This window comes from Neodiprion lecontei, chromosome 6 (genome assembly GCF_021901455.1).
Source record: "Neodiprion lecontei isolate iyNeoLeco1 chromosome 6, iyNeoLeco1.1, whole genome shotgun sequence".
Classification (NCBI taxonomy): Eukaryota; Metazoa; Arthropoda; class Insecta; order Hymenoptera; family Diprionidae; genus Neodiprion; species Neodiprion lecontei.
The window spans coordinates 1,470,377-1,489,823 of record NC_060265.1 but is presented as its reverse complement, the minus strand read 5'-3'; the positions used below and the strand labels follow the sequence as shown (position 1 = coordinate 1,489,823).

Genomic DNA, 19,447 nt, shown 5'->3' with positions numbered 1-19,447 from the left:
TCGAGGTGCCCTCCACTCTCCTCCATCCCGTCCTCACCCTTGCAGAGAAATATTGTTATTATATACACTCGCTTTGCCGATTATGTAGCTAAACCGCGGAAAGGAGACGACGAGCTCATTATATTCCGAGAAGAAAATTCACCGGGTGGAAGAATTCTGGGGTATTTTTTTTTTTTTTTGTTTTTTTGACGATAACCTCGACACCGATGTTTATAATAATTCGTCGATAACACGCCGACGTTTTCTTTAATTGGTGAAACGGTGCGACCTCCTAAGGGCGAACAAAACGCGATTCGACGGCCGCCGCATTCCTCGTGACGAGGAAACTGTAACTTTATTGCAGACACTGAAGTTTTCAGGAATTTCATCAGTCGCGAGTATTTTGAAGTATCGGAAAAACAGACCTTCGCAAAATCGGTGTTACTTTTTTTTTATTTATTTTTTTTTCTCTCTAGCGTATCGCTGCACGCATGAAGTGGTACATAAAATTGGCCAAAGCAAAAACGGTACTGAAATATAGGCAAACTCCCGCATGTTCACATTCGTGGAAAGATTTTTCTCGACCAGATTTAGTTCACTGTTTTACCACAGCCGGTGAGGTTCTTGATCGCCGGTTTGTACATATGTATGTGTACGTACGTATAATAGTTGACGTATTATGGTTGAAATTCAAATTCAGTTTGATACCAATTAATCCAAAGAGAACCGTGGAAGCACGCCGCCGAACGTGAACAAGGTACATACCGAACCCGTGAAATCGAATCGACGCACAGTGTCGGGATCGACAAACGTTTCGCTTCCGAAAATTTGAAACATCAAAGATATATCCTCGGCGAAATTAAACGCCTAACTGATTTGTTTGACTTGCCCGTTTCACGGTCGGAGGCACCTCATGTCAGGTTTACCATGTGTAGGTTTACACCAACTGCCTAAAGCTTCCAACCAATTTTAGACTCACTCCGTTTGCCTCCGTCCAGCGCCGGAGGGTCGCTTGCGCTTTGTGTTTTCCCCGTGATGCAAACGCTCGACGACTTTCCAGTTCATCCTTGGCGACCTTCCGCTATCTCTTTCTCTCTTTCTCTTTCGACCCTCGGCTTCCCGAGGCGTTGATCGTGTCCGCGTCCCGGAAATGCGAGTAAACAAAAGTGATCAACGTTCTTTTAATTATTCGAGAAGTCCCGGGGTGCAAGAGTTGGCGGCAAAACCCGGACTCCGGCAAGAAGAAGAAACTCCGTCAGCGGGGCGCCTGAAGGAAGTTTCTCCCTTCGCCGAGTGTAAGGAGGAAGAGGAGAAGTGCTAAGCGGCGTAAATAATCTCGGAGTAATTATATTTCCTTCACCCTTGGTGGTGTTACCGTCGTCGCGTCTCGTTTTCCTCGAGGATGAGACGATTCATGGAGTATATATATACGTATACGTATAAACTGCGAAGCGAGTGGGTGATGACGATAATGAAAACTTATTGAGACGATGAAACTATTCGTTGTTGTCGCAGAGAAGACTTCCTCTTCTCCTTGACGAGGATCCGATGGGCGAAGACAACTCGGCGACAATTACAACCGCGGTCCTCCTGCGAAATAATGATTTCGGTTCAGTTCTGTCATTCGCATCTTGAGCCGATTCCACACGGTCGAGCCGACCCTGCGTTGAAAATTAACGAGCAAATTAGCATCAGCATCTTTGCGAGTCGAGCACCCGGCAGTGCGGCAAGTACGTACGCCTTGCGAAGGAAACGGAGATCGCGGTCGGAAGTCGCTAACCTCCCGCCGGTGCCATTTACGTATTTTACCCGTTAGTCTCCCTACGTGCGGCGCGATAAGAAGAGCGTGACGCAGATATTAGACCACTATAAGGACGAGCGGAGGAAGAGCACGTGTCACCGTTTCAAAGAACCGCCGCCGTCTTTCGACTCGGGGGTCACCGCGTGCCCGGGAATTACAAATTTCGTTAAGAGTCACGCGATATTATCCCCGGGCTTTTCAATTGTGCGGATAATTCCTGACGGTAATTTTTACCGTTCCCAGGGTGTCGCTGTGTAATTTTCAACGGGCTTTAACGAACAAGCGGAATTGTGCTGCAAACACGTGACAACTACATAATTGAACCTCGTCCTGCCGGTCCTTTTCACTTCCGTTGCACGGTCCTTATTTCGCTGATTCTGTTCTCTGTGGCGTGTTTTTTTTTTTATTTTTTTATTCACCCGTTGAATACTGGAGGAACAATTCGAAATCGATCGCGATTGGAATGGAATAGAACAAAAAAGAAACATGGGGACAAAAAATGAAAAAAAATATATATATATGCGGGTGTAACGCGGAATCGTGACTCACTCGATACCGATATAAAATCCAAACCCCCTTTTATTTGAAATTCAGCTTGAAATATGTATTTTATAACGGATATTTCCCAAGTGTCGGGCGGGGTGAAAATAATATCGTGAAATTTTATCGCGATGCCTTTTGTAACGACGAAACACCCCCCTTCAGCGGATTCTGCGAAAAATTCAAATTGCGTCGAAAGGACGCCAGCTGATATACTCGTCTCTGAATATCTGCTCACCTTCTTCGCGCGTCTCCATCCTCGTCACGTCATACTCCTGCGATCGTACAATTTAGCGCAGAAGTTCCGGAAACCTCTGTTCGAATAATCTTGGGTAAATTTAAAATAACAATATTATTACGAGTTTTCAAACAGTCGACATATTCCATATATGCCTAAGATGCGAAAATTGACACGGTCTGGTTCTTTTCCAATGAACACGGCGAACAGCGAATGTAAGTGGAGGTAATTGGAGAAGAGCAGTAGACACGCGGTGCCGGTCGCAGATCGCAAAGTGCCGAGGTGCGATTAAGCGACGGAGTATCGGGCACAGCCGGGAAGCCGTGCGTGTGATTGACGTAAATGTGCGGAGCGGCAGTGGCAGGAGAAATTGCAACCAGTATCACAGGATGCGGGATGCAGGCAGCACGCGCGAGTCTGGACCGAGAGACGTGCGGATCGGGAGTCCGCAGGGTGCGTGCATCGCGAACCAACACCCTGGACGCCGGTCGGGGGTTTCGGGTCGGCAGTTATTGGCGAGGAGTGCCTGCTGCAGGGGTGGGAAACCTCGATATGATTAATGCCCCGTGTTCGTCGCCGCCCGCCTAGGACAGCTGTGAGTGACCTACGCCCAGTACCGACTCCTCTTCCTCCACCCCCGCCCCTCGACGATATACTAATATGTGCGTGACAGATGTCCGCTTGCTGCTCGTGCCGTCGTCCCGTTCCAGCGTATCTTAATCAGGCCTCCGTTGGCCCAGGTTAGGATCTCCACCCACGCGACTCTCCATATGACCCAACCTCGATTCGTCGGAATAATTTTACTTTAATTGCCCGACTGGCTGGATCTGGAACCCGCTAATTAACGGGTTCTGCTTCTCGGGCTGTAGGTCAAACGAAACTGCCGGAATTCGGGTCGGAATGTAGAATGATCAGTTGGGTGACGACTCGAGGAAATTTGGCGAATCCTCTGGTTATTGTTGTTCTCGTTCTTCTGTTTCTTTTTCTTTTTTTTTTTATTAATAATTTTATTAATAATCATTTACACGACCATTTCTGTAGGTCGAAGATACGATTGAACGCACGCATGAACCAATTCCTATTGGGATTTTAATTTGATTTCATAGGTTTTAGGCGTAGTTTTTGTGTTTCAACTATAATCAATCGGAATCGATGGACCTTTATCAACGGGTTAGGATTTTGAGCGTTAAGGGAGGGTTTCGAGCAAGCAGGTCTAACCCAACCTCTGGAGGGTTAAAGTAGGTTCTAAACAGACCCTACTTTGAGCCGAAACTTGATAAATCGGGAAGTTTCGGACATTTTTAGCGTCAGAATAGGGTCTGATATTGTATTGAAATAAAACCTATTTTACTATCTTGAAACCCTACCTAGGAGGTCTTACGTAGGGTTTAAAGTGCACGCTAAATTTCGACTCGGAATGCAAACAATCGAAATATATCGAAGTATAGAAAAATTTGACTTTTCAATGTTTCAAATTTGTACATTTTTTCAATTCCATACGGATTAATTTTTTTCGTTTTGGTACGTAGAGTGCGGTAGATATTCTACACGTTGACGCACATATCGACGAGCTTGTATTCATGCGTAGTAATTTTTGAAAATCGACCAGATACGTATAAGAAGCTCCTCATCCCCCTGAAATCCTCAACAGTGTTGTCGAGAAAACTTTTCGGATTCAATTTCCAAAGCGAATGGTTAATTCACACCGTTTGACGATAAGTTTATTCCCAAGCGAACTCGATTCCGGCGTCTTCTTGTACACCTCCGGTGTCGTTAATCACGTTGAAATGGTTCTGCGTCTTTGGTACAGAGACTTGTGCTTTGAAGGTGAATACCGACCTCTCGGTGTAGTTTTGCGAAAGACGGTTTCCCTGCAAGGCGACTGCAGTCGTAGTTGAGACTTCACTTAGGAAATCATTTCCCTATCACCTTATCCAGCGTACCTTGCAAGCTGTATACCGAAGCGGACGAAGCGATCACGGCTTACATTCCATGATTTCCATAATCGGTAGATGTTAGTTCAGCTTGAGAATCCGATTGCAGCGTCCGTTCTCCTTTCTTTGTCTCTTCTGCTTTCCTTTTTTAATTCCTTCTCTATTCTGTTTTCCTCTTTTTCACCTATTTCTTCTGCAACAAAACGAGGAGGCGGGCTGCTGCTTCTGCTGCTCCTCGAGAATGCGGCGGTAGATCAGGATTTTCGCCGACCTCTTTGCTAGGATTAAGTGGACTTTAACGCGGAAGCATCTTACGCTCTTTTGTCTCGTTTTTTACCCTCCGCTCCACTTCGACTTTCCTTCTTTCACCCCAACTCGGCATCTCGTGTCATTTTTGCCGTAGGTGCGCGGAATCCGTGCCCTTGGTTCGCCCCGTTTTATCCATCACGGTTTAACAACGATTTGATGTCTCGTATTAGGATTGAATCCCGCTCGAAAATGTTCGCCCTCTCTTGCACCTACCGCAGGTGCCTTTTCTCTCGGCCCCTTCTCCCTCCCCCCCCCCTTGCCTCTGCCGCTGCCTATTTTCCTTCGGCTCTTCCACCCCCCTACGCAAAGGTACCGCTAACCTGCGGAGCTAACGCGTAGGATCCCTTGTCCAATTACACTTAAATTTATTTACGACTGCTCATTTCCACCCTACGTATAAGACTCGAGGAACTGCAGCCGTTGAGCCCCGGGATAATTCCGCCCGCCCGCCTCCTCGTCGGATAAACCACCCTCAAAGAATTCCCGATCCTTAAACCTTCTTAAGCAAATCTACTCGACTCCGATACTCGATCGGTCAGCGTTTTTCCCGTTCATTTATTCTCATACCGCATCCGAAGTCGACGGTACTGGGATATTTTTGTTTGCAAAATCTAAAAAGATCGGTAGTGAATCGTCGAATTCTCAATATCTGGAAAAATTCCTATGACAAATATTTACGATAGATATTAACGGAATGATAAAAAAAAAATCTACAAATAATAATTTGATACCCGAGTACTACTTTTTATTATTGCTCCTTTACAACTAGTCACGTGGTCGGGTGAAAATAATTAAGTGGAGGAGGGAACGTCGTTTTGGAGTTTCATTTGAATTAAATAGCGACGACGTAGTCGGTTCATCTTATCTCTGCAGAGATGAAATTGATCGAAATCACGGGTTGGATAAATAAAAAATAAACAAATGAAATCGATCCTTAATATTTGAATAAAGAATCGTTTTTTTCTTGCGTATCTATTTTATAGCGAAGCAGCGTCGATATCGGTTCCATTCTCGTTCCCTCCTTCTCCACGTCTTATATTCTCTCAGTTTCCGAGAGAAGATATGCTCCCGGGTAAAGTTTGAAGTGGAAAATTGTTCCCTCTATAGGCAGCTGGTCAATTTTACGGACCACGTCGCGACGCTGCGGGGTCTCCTCGGCAACGGCAGGGGGGGGGGGGGGGGGGGTGGCCAAGCTGTTACACAGTCTGTATTTGCCTTCCAATCTCTATTCTGGAACTTGGGCGTTATTATAACTTGAGGAATTTCCTATAGCTAGTACACCATGACCCGGTTGCATTGATTAGGACTTCTGTTTCCGGTCTGCAGCAGCGGCCGCTATTCAGGACGAAGTGGAAGCGACCCCGACCTACGCGAAACTGGTTCGAAACCGTTCGCGTGCGCATAGAGAGATTCGCATATATATGTATGGACATATAACGTCCGCGCGGATATTTTCCTCTTTCTTTCTTAGCTCGATTTGACGTTTTTTTTTTTATTTTTTTTTTTTATTTATACTCCCGTAGCTACCTATATATATATATATACATACAAGCGCCTGCAGTATTCGACGCGGATTCTGCTTCACTAGCCCTTGGCCGAGTTTGTAATAAATTTATAGTTCGAACCTGAATTGCTTTCCCCGACGGTTCCATGAATAAATCGACCGTACGTTTTCCTGCGTGCAAAAAAGAAAATGAAAGAAGGGAAAAGAAAGAAAAAAAAAGAAAAAAAAAAGAAAAACCGAACGAACGTAGGAAGAGACGAAAAAACGTAGCCTTGTCGGCATCCTCCTGGTATCGCTTCCTTTCGCTTCATCGATCCCCTTCATTCCATATCCTTCTCTCTCTTTGTCCGGGACGTTTTTAATTACGAAAATTCTCGACTTCTCCCCCTCCCCCCTCCCCCCCTCCCTCCCTTCGCTCCCTGTCAGTTTTTTCCGCAATCATTCGGGTCCCACGTGAACGGAGCAGTCGTAAATCTCGGTACCGGGGAAATTTTTGTGAACCGTATTTCGAAAGTTGAGGAAGAATAATAACCAGGAAACTGCAGGTATAAGCCCGTCTTCCGCGTCCATTCATTCGACAAGGATGAGATTACATACTTTAAAACTTTTATCATTGCGAGTGCTCGAGGAGGATTTTTCTCTCCGTCGTGCGGCTGCTAGTACTTTTCTCATGAATTTTTTACCGAGGAATTCATCACTTTGTTTCACCCTGCCTTACTTCCATGCCTGACGAACGCGCACGTCGCGCTTTGCCCTCGCGTTTTTCCATCTTATTCGCCTCTCCGTATACGTGCAAACCTACGTCCAGGTTGTGTAACACGCGCATCATCGCGCCCGTGTGTGCGCCGGCAATTGTAAAAATCAATGCACGAGACGCTTCGAGGAATACACACAAGTCTACCGTGAGATAGACAAGCGAGGATAGAAAGACGCCGCCCTGCCATTTCCTCATCTTCGAGTCTCTCCTTTCCTCATCTGCACAATGCCGTCCTTCTCCGTGCCCCGTTCTCGCAATTCAAACTTGTTCATGAAGCATGAAAGGATTCAAAGGCAAACACGACAAGCCAAAGGAGAGGCGAGACGTCCGGGGGCGGAGGAGGAGGAGGAGGAGGAGGAGGAAAAATCAGCCCCACGAATCTATGCTCCCCCGTATGACTGTATATGTATAATACACAGGTATAAGGAACGTTGGATAGCGACGCTCTTCACCTACCCTTCTTCTTGTTTGCGTCGAGGCTCGAGAGATGCGCCACTGAGACATTGGAGAGGAAAAAGTCGATGTGCTCTTTGGGGTCGCTCACTTTTCGTGAAAAGAACGTTCGTCGCGTGAGGAGAGGAAATTCGGAAAAAAAGTTTAAAAGAAAAACAAGTTTTTGGGGACAATCGTCTGACTCCGACTGTTGGAACATCGACATCCCAACAACTAATCAAAATCTTTCGAGCCGCGCGGCACGCGTGTTGCGTAATTTCTACGGGCGGAACCACGAGACGCTAGTAAACTATGAGCCGATTCTAGGCGACGGCGATGAGTACGGGTATTTTCGTCACGCGTCTGACGGCACTTTGTTTCTCGCGTCGGAGGCAATTAACTTTCCCTTGTTTGTGTAAATTTGTCCTATTCGAAGAGACGCTTGAAAGTCCCGGCTGTCGGGAACGGTGGTTGACTGCCCGGGACGAGATGTTCTTGAGTGGGAAATCGGTTGCCCTTGGAGAGGAGCGGTTTTTTTTTTTTTTTTTTTCATTCTTCTTCTTCTTTTTTCTTCTTTCATCTTCTTTTCTTTTCTTCTCCGTCTCTGGTAATATTGAATTCCGTATCATCATTCCTGGCTCGGAAAATGTAATATGTGCCCTCGCCTATAAGGCGATGTTTAAAGTGCAGATTCCATTTGTGTTCCTGAACGAAGCAATTCATATCACCCTCCTCGCCCTGCAGTTGAAAATTAACGCATTTGTTACACCATAAATTGGCTCACGCCACCCATGAGTCTCGGAACTGCTTGCCGAGGGCCCTCCTCTTCCTCCTTTGCTAGCAATTTACCCTGGGGGCTTACGCTAAGCCCCAGCTAGCTTCGAAAATCCTCGAAAGCACGTCCCAAAAGCCGAATCGAAGGCGATGAAAATGTTTATTTGCTTCGCTGCTTTGCCCCGCTTGATTAGTCCCTGTGGTTTTATTGTTAATATTATTTTTTTTTATCGTTGTTGTTATCATTTCTTGTCAATTATACACCTCGAGTACTAATTTCCAACGTATTTCCGCGCGTACATCGCAAGTCTCTGCCTGTAAATAATATCGGTTACGCGTTGCCGTGTTTTCCCGTATCGTGTAAAATGATAATCCGGTTAACCGGGGAATAAAAATGACGCGCCATCAGCTGCAAGTGAGAGAGGAGAAACCTCGAGCGGATACGTGCAGCGTTTTTGGACGATTTGATTTTTCCGGAGCATCTCCCTTGAGCCTGTTTATATTATTATATAATGTAGAAGACGCGCGGGGGAATACAAATGGTTTCACGCCTCGGGTAAGACATGTGCTTCGCCGTTTCCATTATGGCATTCTTGTTAAGGACCCGGAGAGCGGGCCGAAATTGATTGCCCCGCTTTCATTGAGATACGCGAATCTAATAAACTGAAATCGGCTGGCATTTCTCACCGGCGAAACACGGTATACATTTTAGTTAGGTCCTTGCGTCCCCTTTTCCACAATGCGCACACAACACCTCTTAAATCTGACCTACACCGGTGTTGTAAATCCGTGTGCACGTATACACGCGTATGTACATAAGTTACGCAAGTCGTTCGGCCGGCCATTTCCCGCAAATCACCTCGCCCTGACAAAAGCTCAACGGTATTGCCACCAGGGGCTGGTGGCTCAATGCGGGTGAAGGTTTCGGGACTATAGGACCGTTTCGTTCGAACGGCAAATAATCCTAGACGTTTTATTGTCCCTTTTCATCTTCCGCGGGATGCGAAACAATTTGCTAATTTTACAATCGTGAACATCGACGATTACTTGGGATAATTTGATTCTAAAGAATATACAGTCGGACTTGCGGAAAATTCATTCACCGTCACTCGGCACGGCTCGAGGCAATTTTCTCTGACTAATTTCCGACGACAGACTCGAAATGTCAAGGATAAAGAGGCAATAATAGGTGGAGAGGAAGGCGGTCTGCGGAGGAGGAAGTCACGAGGTTCGAAGAGTAAACGCAAATGCAATTTTGCCCCGCGTTCAAAAGTTAAGTAGCAGTATAAGGCGGGAGGGGCGGGGATCGGTCTGGTATATAAGCTCCTCCGAGACGGGGTCTTCAATATCGAGTATCTTGCAGCTGATAATGGAAAAGAGTAGCTGCGGTAAGCCGAACCTAGAAGTAGATAGTCGGCGACCGGTATATAATGCGCATGTATATCCCTTCAATCAGAGCTTCGGGTCCTCTCAAAGAGGGCGTGGAAAGTGGTTAGGTAGGTAGGTACTTTGATTGAAAACAGTTCGGTTTCAATCTCAACCACCATCTTCTCGAGACCGTAGCCTAGGTTCCTGAATAAACACCCATCCGGCTGCGTGCTTCCTTCTTCTCCGAATGAAATCGATTCTATCGGCGTTAACCAAGCCCTCGGCTCATCGTCAGCCTGGATCATCGATGCTAACTCGACCCTGTCGCTACTGTCTCGAGCGGAGGGAAATTTTTATCCTAATTTCAGTGACGCCGTGCCGTCCCTTGCTTACCGGTGGTAACACAAGTCCTTCGGGAATTCTCATTTCCGACTGCCCGTCGACCTGGGACCCGCGGCGAGTATCCCGTTTTTCAAGCGGAAGCCAAGACGACGGTATCTAACCCCGTGAAATCTCGCTCGTCGTTGATCGCGTGGAGGAATTTTTTTTCGGACAGCTCGAGGAAAATCAAATCTCGCCAATTCCGCCGGCCGCTTCTACGGCAAAACGACGGAGCTTGACGCGAATCGGAAGGCAGTTAAAGTTCGGGTGACCTGAAATAATGGTTTGTTTTTCTCCAGGGCCTTATTATGCCATTCTATTTCTTTTTGTCTTTTCTTGACCTCTCGTGCCTCCCCGCGCAAGATTTTCCTTAGCTGGAAATCAATTTATTCTCTTCTCTTTCCTGCCTACCCACCCTCCCAGCGTATCCGTCTCGAACTTTTCCCGTTTGCCGCACTGAGCTTGCAGGGATTTGCAAAAAAAAAAAAGAAAGAAAAAAAGTCTTACTGCTACCTCTCGTCGAGAGAGAACCGAACGATTAATAAAATCTCTCAAATCGCCCCCCTCGACCGTCGAGTAGGTATCCCAAGTTTGGTCTTCCTCCTTCGTATGGAAAATTCTGCACTCGGATTAACCTCGCCTCGGTTGAAAGTTTAGCGGTGGATTATAGACATTCATTTTCAGAGAAAGGAAGAGGGTTTTTGTCGGAGCACCGATTTAACGACACCTACTTGCCGGAGAATGCGGGGTGAAAACTCGGCGTTTATTCACTCCGATGTAAACCCATCTGGCGCCGTTTATGCTTCGTGCTTCTGCAATACGTATAATGTAACTTCTACACGAGAGGGTCGGAATTGATGCTAAGCTCAAGGTGTAGGGTGTAATAATTTAATATCTCACACCGAATTTTCATCGGCGACAAAAACCCCTCCTCGTCGTCTGCGTAATAAACTTTGTCTCCATGAATCGACGCGGAAAGATACCGCTTGACGAATTGTGAAAAGCTCTTTCACGCCTAGACGTATTATACCCCTCCGGTCAGATTTTACTTTCGCGTAACACTCCTCGTCCTCGTCCTCGTCCTCGTCCTCCGAGCAATATAAACGGGCGGGTATCATTATATTTGGAATGTAATTTTCACGGTGCCGTGCAGCTCTGCCGTTAAACTCCCGACCGGTGGCATGAAGTCTTGCTCCAAGGAACGACGAACCACCGTCCGTACGGACTTGGGAAAGTCGTAACGCCGGGCGGCACCGACGTCGACGTCGACGACATGTGGGGACAGGAGCTGTCGTCGTCGTCGTCGTCATCCTCGTCGTATCTGCAATTAAATAGACTTCGCGGCAGCGATAATCAGGGAAGTTATGGGAATACCTTCGCAGTCCTTCCCTTTAATCAGATTAGTTTCCACGACGGCGTTTGGCAACGGGCTGCGGATATTGCCCGCAGATTTTTTCAGCCCGATCGAGGATCGACCCGCTTTTCTTCTCTTTCGTCGTTCTCCGATTCAACAAAAAATTTCCCAACCGAACAGTGCTACATGCTTTGCATTAATCCCTGCAACGCGGATGTTAATTTTGGGTAATTTTTTACAATTTCACTACCTCAAATTTTCACCACGTCGCGTTGCCGCTGCAACCCGGTCTGAGAATGTATGTAATATAATAATTATTTTCAGGAACAGGTGCAATTAGCGTGGCTCGCAGTTGTGGTGGGTGGGCGGGGAGGACGCACGAAATGGCCGGTTATAAATATTACTAATAGTCCAAAAGTGCTGAAAAAAGAAAATCACCCAGCGTTTCGCCCGAAGCCTTATCGGCCCGCCTCCCCCCCTACACATTAGCGCGACTGCAACCGAGAATGTATCGCCTTTTTAATGGGTCACCACCTCACGACTCTGCCCTGAAATTATACCAGCTGCACATGTAATTTTGATAGGACAGAATATTCGCGGGAAAAAATTGCCGGTATTTTGAAACAAAAAACATCCGACATTGTTGAAAAATTGAATTTCTAGTTCTTCCGCGGGTCGTCTCTCTCGAGCCTTGTGGAGAAGAAACGAGGGCTGAAATCGTGAAATAGTCGGAGAACAAGCTTGGCAAACAAAAATAAAAGAAAAAAAAAAGCTGCGTAACAGACGGGGAAAAATTCAAGATAAGCCAAAATAAGCCCGAGTGACGAAAAAGCCTCTATGCGCGAGACGAAAATAACGCGTGCGTAGAGGACCAATTTTGAACACCTCGGTACTTGCCCGTCTACATCGGAGTTGCAAATCTTTGTGCAAAGAGGCAAGGGCTTACGATCTCGTACGTTATTGTAACGCACGGCACCGCGCCTTCACTCTCACGTACCGCCGCGGATGCCTGTGTACAAAAAGTGCTTTCAAGCTGTGGATTCTCCCTTACCAACGCGCCGATCCTTGCACCCACATACTCACTCGAGCAAAAAAGCCCCGAGCAAACAAACTTAATCCTCAGACTCAAGCGAGGACTAAATCGTTCCCGAATATACGCGCGTCAAGCGTGAGAATTCGTTCGGCTCGAAGACGAATTATCGTCGCGGTTATTACGCGAGAGATTTCGCGCGAAAGAGGATCACCGATACTTGAGATGATTTGGAAGAATCAACACCCTGTGAAGGAAACGGGCTTCCGGAACGCGTGCAACGATCGTCGAGTCTTGAGGAACCTCTCGAAATCCGCGAAAAGCAGCCCGTCCACAGAGACAGCGGCAATCGAGTGTATCGAGAGAAGGTACGAACGTTTCCCGAGTCCGAGTTCCGATTTAACGGGCATTGACCGGGTCGTCGGGAAAAAGAAATGGGTCTCTCGTGCCGCGGGTCACGGAAAAGGTGGTAATGAAATACAGCGGAGCACGCGAGTGAGTGCCGGCTGTGTCTGAGACCCGGAAGCGAGACGCGGACCTTTGCAGCCCTAATTATGCAAATTCGAGGGGGCGTCGCGTTCTCCGAGAACTCGAGGGACCGCGTATACCGGCTGCAGGCTGTGTTGCGAGGAGTTTTTTTCACGGATTTGCACTCACGGATCACCCGGCCGCCGGACACTTCCAACGCGAAGATGCCCGCCTGCCAGCGTCCGACGCCCAGGGACCGACGGAAGGGTTGGCCTCGGCTTCCGGCTCGAATTAGCGCGCCAAATCCCCGGGGCAAAGGGCGGGTCACTTACACGGCGGCTGCCTCTCGACCCGACCGATCGGGTGCCGCCTGGCTTTCCGATTCCGGTCACGGGTGCACCGTTTTCAAAATGTGATTGAATCACGACAGATTTATTCATGTCGCTTCGCGGAGCGCGCCGTTGGGGCGACGCGTGCTTTCTCGCCGAGGGATCGAGTGCCTGCGGTTATCATCTGCCGGAGGCGAGGAGGGCTCTGGATTTCAGCCATCTTGGAATAATCGTGTCCGGGTTTCTCAAAACAATGGGACGTACGCGTTTCTGCGCCACCGCGCCGTGTGTATTTTTCCCCACGGATCCTGACGCCTTTATTCTCCGCACCCTCGCCTTCGAGATCTCTTTCGGAATACAATTATTCACCCCCGCCTTCTCGCCTCGCGCTGCCCGAACTCGGCCCCTGGAAGGATCTGACCCAAGATCCCTGCAAGGAGCGAACTCATTAACGGGAATTTCCTACCGCACGTGGCACCGCCGTCTCCTTAATTAATTAAAAATTGTTACGTCTAACGCCCGTCTCTGCTAAGTTAGACCAGATTGGATCAGCCGCCTGAGAGAGCAATGGAGTGGATGAAGTTCGCCTTTGAAAAGGAATACCAGATCTCGTCTCGCCGCTTCTCCTCTACAAACGTTTCGCAAATGTTCATCCGCGTATATATACCGTATACCGTATACCGTACCCGGTACACGAATCGAGGCACGTTCCCTCCTCGAGGTTCTCTCGCAACGCGGTTTTCACCCTCTACCGCCTAACGTCTCCTTACGCCCCCTTGATTGCAAAAGCAATTTTCCGCGTCTGATTAAGGAGCGATACAGACTCACCGGCAACTCGGTGTATTCGATTTTTTTTTTGCTTTTCGTCAGACAATCTCACTGCGGAGCTCGCTACTCATTCTTCCGTTTTGAAACGATCGGTAAATAAGTTACGCAAGCCTTACTTCCCCAACTGGAATATAGAGGACTGGCAAAATTCACGTTCGAGGTTTTTCTTTATCTTTTTTTTTTTTTTTTCGTTTGCTTCGTATCAACCTTACGAAATAAATGAAAGTCGAAAATGTCGATGGTAAGCTGAAAGCGTTGAGCTTCGAGTTTGAAGTTCGAAGAGCGTGTAGTGATCCAAATCTGCTTTTAGCTGCGATCGGCCATTTCCGCTAGAGAGCGTTTATCCCCGCGTACGCCACACGCTTAGAGTACAGTAGTTGCGAAGTGCGAGGGAACGAACTCAGCTCGGTTAGCCAGCGCGTCGTTGTTGGGAAAATTCAGCGCCCGTTACCGGCTGCAGCGAGAGAGGAACGAGAGGCTTGGAACCCCGGAGTGAACTTTTAACTCGAAATCCATGAATTTCGGATAAATCAGAGGTAAGCCGCTCGGCTGGCTTACCGCGGATCTTCGTCCCGAGGATGGCATATAAGAAGGCTTACATCTAAATAAATTTGCAGCCAAGAGCAGCGTGCATTATAAATGTTCACTTGTCTGCTTGGTGCTATCTGTCTTTTCCGTGAAGCGGATCAAGTGGTTCCGAGGAGTGAGCATCTGTTCGAGAAACGCGAGGACGGTAGGACGATCCCTGACACGCAGGACGAGGGCGGAAACCCTACGGGGAAACTCGGGAATATCCACCCGACCGTAGCCAAACTTTGGTGACAGCGTTACGGATCTCGGTCTTACGTAACTCGTGTCAAGGCGTATTGAAACAGCGTAACAAGTTCAATCTCGAATCTCGTCACGGTCACTCGTTTCGCGCTCAGACCCCGCGGAAGCTCGACAAATTTTCGAATTGTCCACGTCGAGCGGTCGCAAGTTCGAGCTTCTGTGTGAATTCAGAGATCGAACATTATCGCCGGATCACTTTGACCGTCCAATCGACAAATAACACCTTGAAGATCATCCCGCACTGGTTCCCCTCCGATGTTGGCTCGAATGAATCGACGTTGCTCGTTTATCCTGATCAAAGTCTTCGCATCTCGCACGGCGAGATCCGTGTGTCGTGTAATTCGCAGAGAGGAACGATTGCGAGGGTGTAATATTCGCGTGGGTTACTACTCCGCAGGGTTTCAGCAGGCGGCCCAAAGAAAGGCGTCAAAGAAGAAACATTAAGGGGTTTCTCTGAAAGTGTCTTGTAAGCCTTGGCCAGAATTTTCCCAGCCTCGTAGCCGCGCGCCTCGCATCCCACGTCGTTTCTCCCATTCCTACATGCATAATCCGCGAACTACCCTTTTTAACCCCGGCCGGAGTCAAACCGCCCACTGAGCTTGCCCCGACATCAACCCTCGCTTCTATTCCGGACATTTAATTTGTCTCAGCCCCGGTAGATGGATGCGCCGGCTGATGAACCGAGGGACCTAGACCCCCTGGCACCGTTGGTATGCGCAAAATACCCGGGCGCAGGCCTATTTTGAGCAAAAATTTTTGCCCCTTAACGCGGGCCTGAATTTATAGGGGAGGGTACTGCAGATGCCTCGAGCAACTAACGCGAATTTCCACGTATATTCCCTGATACGACTTCCCGGCCGTGGCAATTAACCTTGGATTTCACGGCGTGATTGATGCGCCCTTCGTTATCCCGGAATACTATTACCTTGTTTTTGCATATCTTGAAACGGAAATCTAGCACTCGGTGTCCGCGGTCCGAGCTCTTCGTTCCCCGAGGAGGTTTCTTTGTCCGACTCTTTGACGGTCCTCCCGTCGCGAATGGACTGCCATCGTTTATTCCCGAACAAATTAGGGGCGGAAGACCTTTAAACGCGTGCCCTGGGTCCTGTTACTGCGTTTCTTCGAGTCGTCCACCAGCTCCAGTTAGGCGGCCTGATTACGTCGTTCGAACAATCCGATATCAAACCGACCCGAACGACGATGGCGTCGAGCAGACCGTTTCAATTCCTTCGAACTCGGAATGAGCGCTCTAATCAAACGAGTGTTCGATCCACTTTTACTCTGGTCTGCGGAACCCAACGCAATCCTTTCAGCCATTGCCGCTTTTACTGTTATTCCCCGATACAAGGTACCTCGATTTGGTCTCGGTAAATATTTCCAGACTGTTGTGTTTCTCTCGTATTTGCTGTTCGACGTTCGGAGCACTCTGCGAGTGTCAAGTGCCGGTGTTTATTAATTACAACAATACAACAACGCGGGTATCATCACGTTTCAAACTCCTGTCCGGGAATCGACTGTGATCCGGACGATTCTTCGGAACGGGCGAATTCGTCGGAGACGTGACGCGCGATGCGTTTGAGGCATCGTCTGATTGGCGACTCGAGTTTGATTACTTCGGAGTCAGTCATCGCTTTTTCGGGTCTCGTGATTCGGTTACGAACTTTGGCCCGTGCTTCTGTATTTCTTTCGGTTTGTTTCACCATTCTTCTTTTTTCTTTCTCACCTCCTTCTTTTCCCTTTCGCATTATGGCTTTTATTTTATTTACCCCGAGGTTTATTATTGCAGGATCAACCACGAGAGAGCCAGACCTGACCGAGTTAGTGGGCCATAGCTGTGTCTGCAGGAAATAAAAGGTGAGTGGAGAGTGGCGGTGGGTGAAAACCGCGAGCGTCAAAGTTTGTCTTTTGTTATCGTCCCCGCTGTTTGCACAATCGACTCGTGACCGTCGACTTTTTCTTCCTTTCGCCCAAGCTTACATCCGGATACCGGTGGCCCCCTCGGTGTGTTTAGCTTTGCTCGCAGTTTCACCTCTCGAGGTTAGACGAGGGGGAATTATGACCGAGCGTATCCTTTTCTAGTTTAGATATTTTGCAACGTCGGTTCAGCTCGTCTCTCATCTCATCGAAACAAAACCCAAGATTCGCACGATTCGTTTTAACATCTAGCAGCTTATACGGGTGTTGGACCGAAAAAAAATATCTACAATTTACCCGGGGCTTGACACCATTCCAACGGCTGTTCGAAGCTATTGAGAGCCCGTCGTAAATCTTTCGGGCGTTTTCCGGGGCACAAGACGGAAGCAAGGCTAAGGTAGCACACCAGGGCTGTGCAGGGGGTGGGTGGTTCGGTCGGTCGGTCGGTCGGTCGGTTTTGGGATGCGATGGTAGGGTCGGGAATAACAGGGCTAGAAAATTCCCCGTTGCAACCGGGCGTTCGACCATTTCGCTGAAATAAACGGCGGGAGAAAGAAGGAGAAAATTAGCGATAAGTAACACGGGGGTGAAACGAGGAGGTCAGTTTCGCACGCTTCCAGCATCTAATTTCGCGGGCGAATAAAAGCGAGGTCGGATTCAAACTTTGGCAAGGTAAAAAGAAAAGGGGGGTAAAGGAACGAAAAGAAAACATTGGAAAAAGTGTGAAAATAATCTCGAAATGGCGAAGAGGACGGCGACGGTTCTTTTTCTTTCTTTTTTTTTTTTTTTTGAGACTCTACGTCGGACCGAGAAGAAGAGTCCGAGCTTCGGGGCTAACTTGAGGTCGTTCCGAAGACATATGATACGTCTCGAGGTTCGACCGCCACTGATCTTCGTTCCGGACCGATCTTTCTCCCGGTGAAATTTAACCGGCCGAAGGGGCCTCGTAACAAAGCACTTTCATACAGGTGATCCATCGCTTCGGGTATGCCGCTAAATGAGAATATAATACGGACCCTTTGTCTATGATCGGTCGAGACCCAAAGATAGGATCGTCGATCGTCCCGTAGCGTGTAAGGCATCCGCGAAACTCGACGGAGCTCTAATTATCCGTTATAATTGTCTCTTTCTTCGGCTCAGCGGTGTTTTTAACGCGAAAAGAAGAAGAAAGAAGAGCGTCCGGGGAGGGCGACAAACAATTTGTCGAATACCGTGAAGTATTTACACGGGGGTGGTAGGAACTTCCGCCATTGCGTCCGCTTATATAAATAAAAGGAGGAAAATTTAGTTCCTGCTTTAACGCGGTGTATAAAGTGTATACAACACGGTTCGGTGAAACACCGCGTTTCATTTTCATTTTTATTGTTATTTCGCTCACTTATAACTTAGTCGTCGTGGTTAGGAAAAAGAGGAGAAGAACGCCGGGCGGGTGCAGAATTGTTGTTCAATGGGTTGAGGCAACGGGGCTAAATTAGAAGGTACGTTACGCCGCGGTTTATAGCAGGGCTACCGCACCGCGATTCGCGTGAACCATTTTAGTCGTTTTTTCGTGGGCGTGATTTTTTGTTTCCTTTTTCAAACCCCCCCCCCCCCCCCCCCTGCCTCCCCTGTACGTTCTTTCCTTCTCTGCCAAATCCTCCACGATAAATTTTTTTCGATACATCAACTTTGTTATGTCGCGGAATTCTCGAGCGATTCGGTCGAAGGGCGGTGGGTTAAAATTTATTTTCTCAGTGTCGGTGTGTGTACGAATGCGTGGGAACTGAAACCGCGAGTGACGGATAAAAATTTTTCAAAAATTTCGCGAGTCGGTTCGGAGGTAGCGGGATAATTCGTAACCCTTAATTCTTCGTGCTTCCCCTTTCTTTCCCCCAGTTTTCGTGGTGCAAGCGTAAGTTCTTCGTATCATAGACTCACGCGCGAGTAATATTTACATAACGAAAGTCGCGTTCGTGTTCGGTGGCTTATAACTGTAGACAGTATTGGTGGAGGACGAAGCGGGTGGTTTCGCAAAAGTTGTGTGTAACGTCTTGTGTACCAAGTCGCCGAAGTTCGGCGGACTCCTCGCGTGCGTAATATACTCTTCACAATATCAGACTTCTAGGAATATACCGGAGCAAAGGAGAGAGGAAGCTGAGCAGCTCAAGGCGTTTCTGATTTATTGAAGACGGTCTTATTTGAAAAGTTTATATGCAATCCTTTCGACGTGCGCCATCACGGATTACTTACGTACTACATCGTTGAGGGATCTCGAAAAGTTGTAAACATCCACCAGACGGTAGACAGGCTTTATTGAACACTCGCCGTAGCTTCCATTTATACCTTCTTGCATCGATACATTTGGACGACGTTGCGGTGCGGCTTCGTGTCAGCCAATCGAATCTCGCCTTTTCAATGTCGTATCGACCGGCAATTATGACCTCGGTGTCGGGATTCCCTCCTCAATATCTTGGCCAATATCTCAGACAACTCGAGACATCGAGTCTCGTTTCAGTATGAAATTGTGACGTTCACAAATTTCCTTCGCGTTCCTCCCGATCCTCCTGAACCACGCACAGGTACAAGCGTAACCCGCGTGTCTAATCGTAAGTAAGGCTCTCTCGCTCGGGGAAGCCAGCAGGTGTGTATCGACATGGTATCCATATTAATAGCCAAACACGAGTCCTCCAGGGGCAC

The 19,447-nt window shown here is 48.0% G+C and overlaps 1 protein-coding gene across 5 annotated transcripts in view; it reads left to right on the top strand.

Annotated features, from left to right (window-relative positions):
- LOC107217056 (leucine-rich repeat-containing protein 24-like) overlaps positions 1 to 19,447 on the top strand; it is a 173,439-nt gene that overhangs the window by 136,580 nt on the left and 17,412 nt on the right. For all 5 annotated transcript variants that reach the window (XM_046744021.1, XM_046744023.1, XM_046744022.1 and 2 more), the window contains one exon: positions 16,644 to 16,711. The gene's annotated coding sequence lies outside the window, so the exon portion shown is untranslated. The remainder of the gene's footprint in view (positions 1 to 16,643; positions 16,712 to 19,447) is intronic.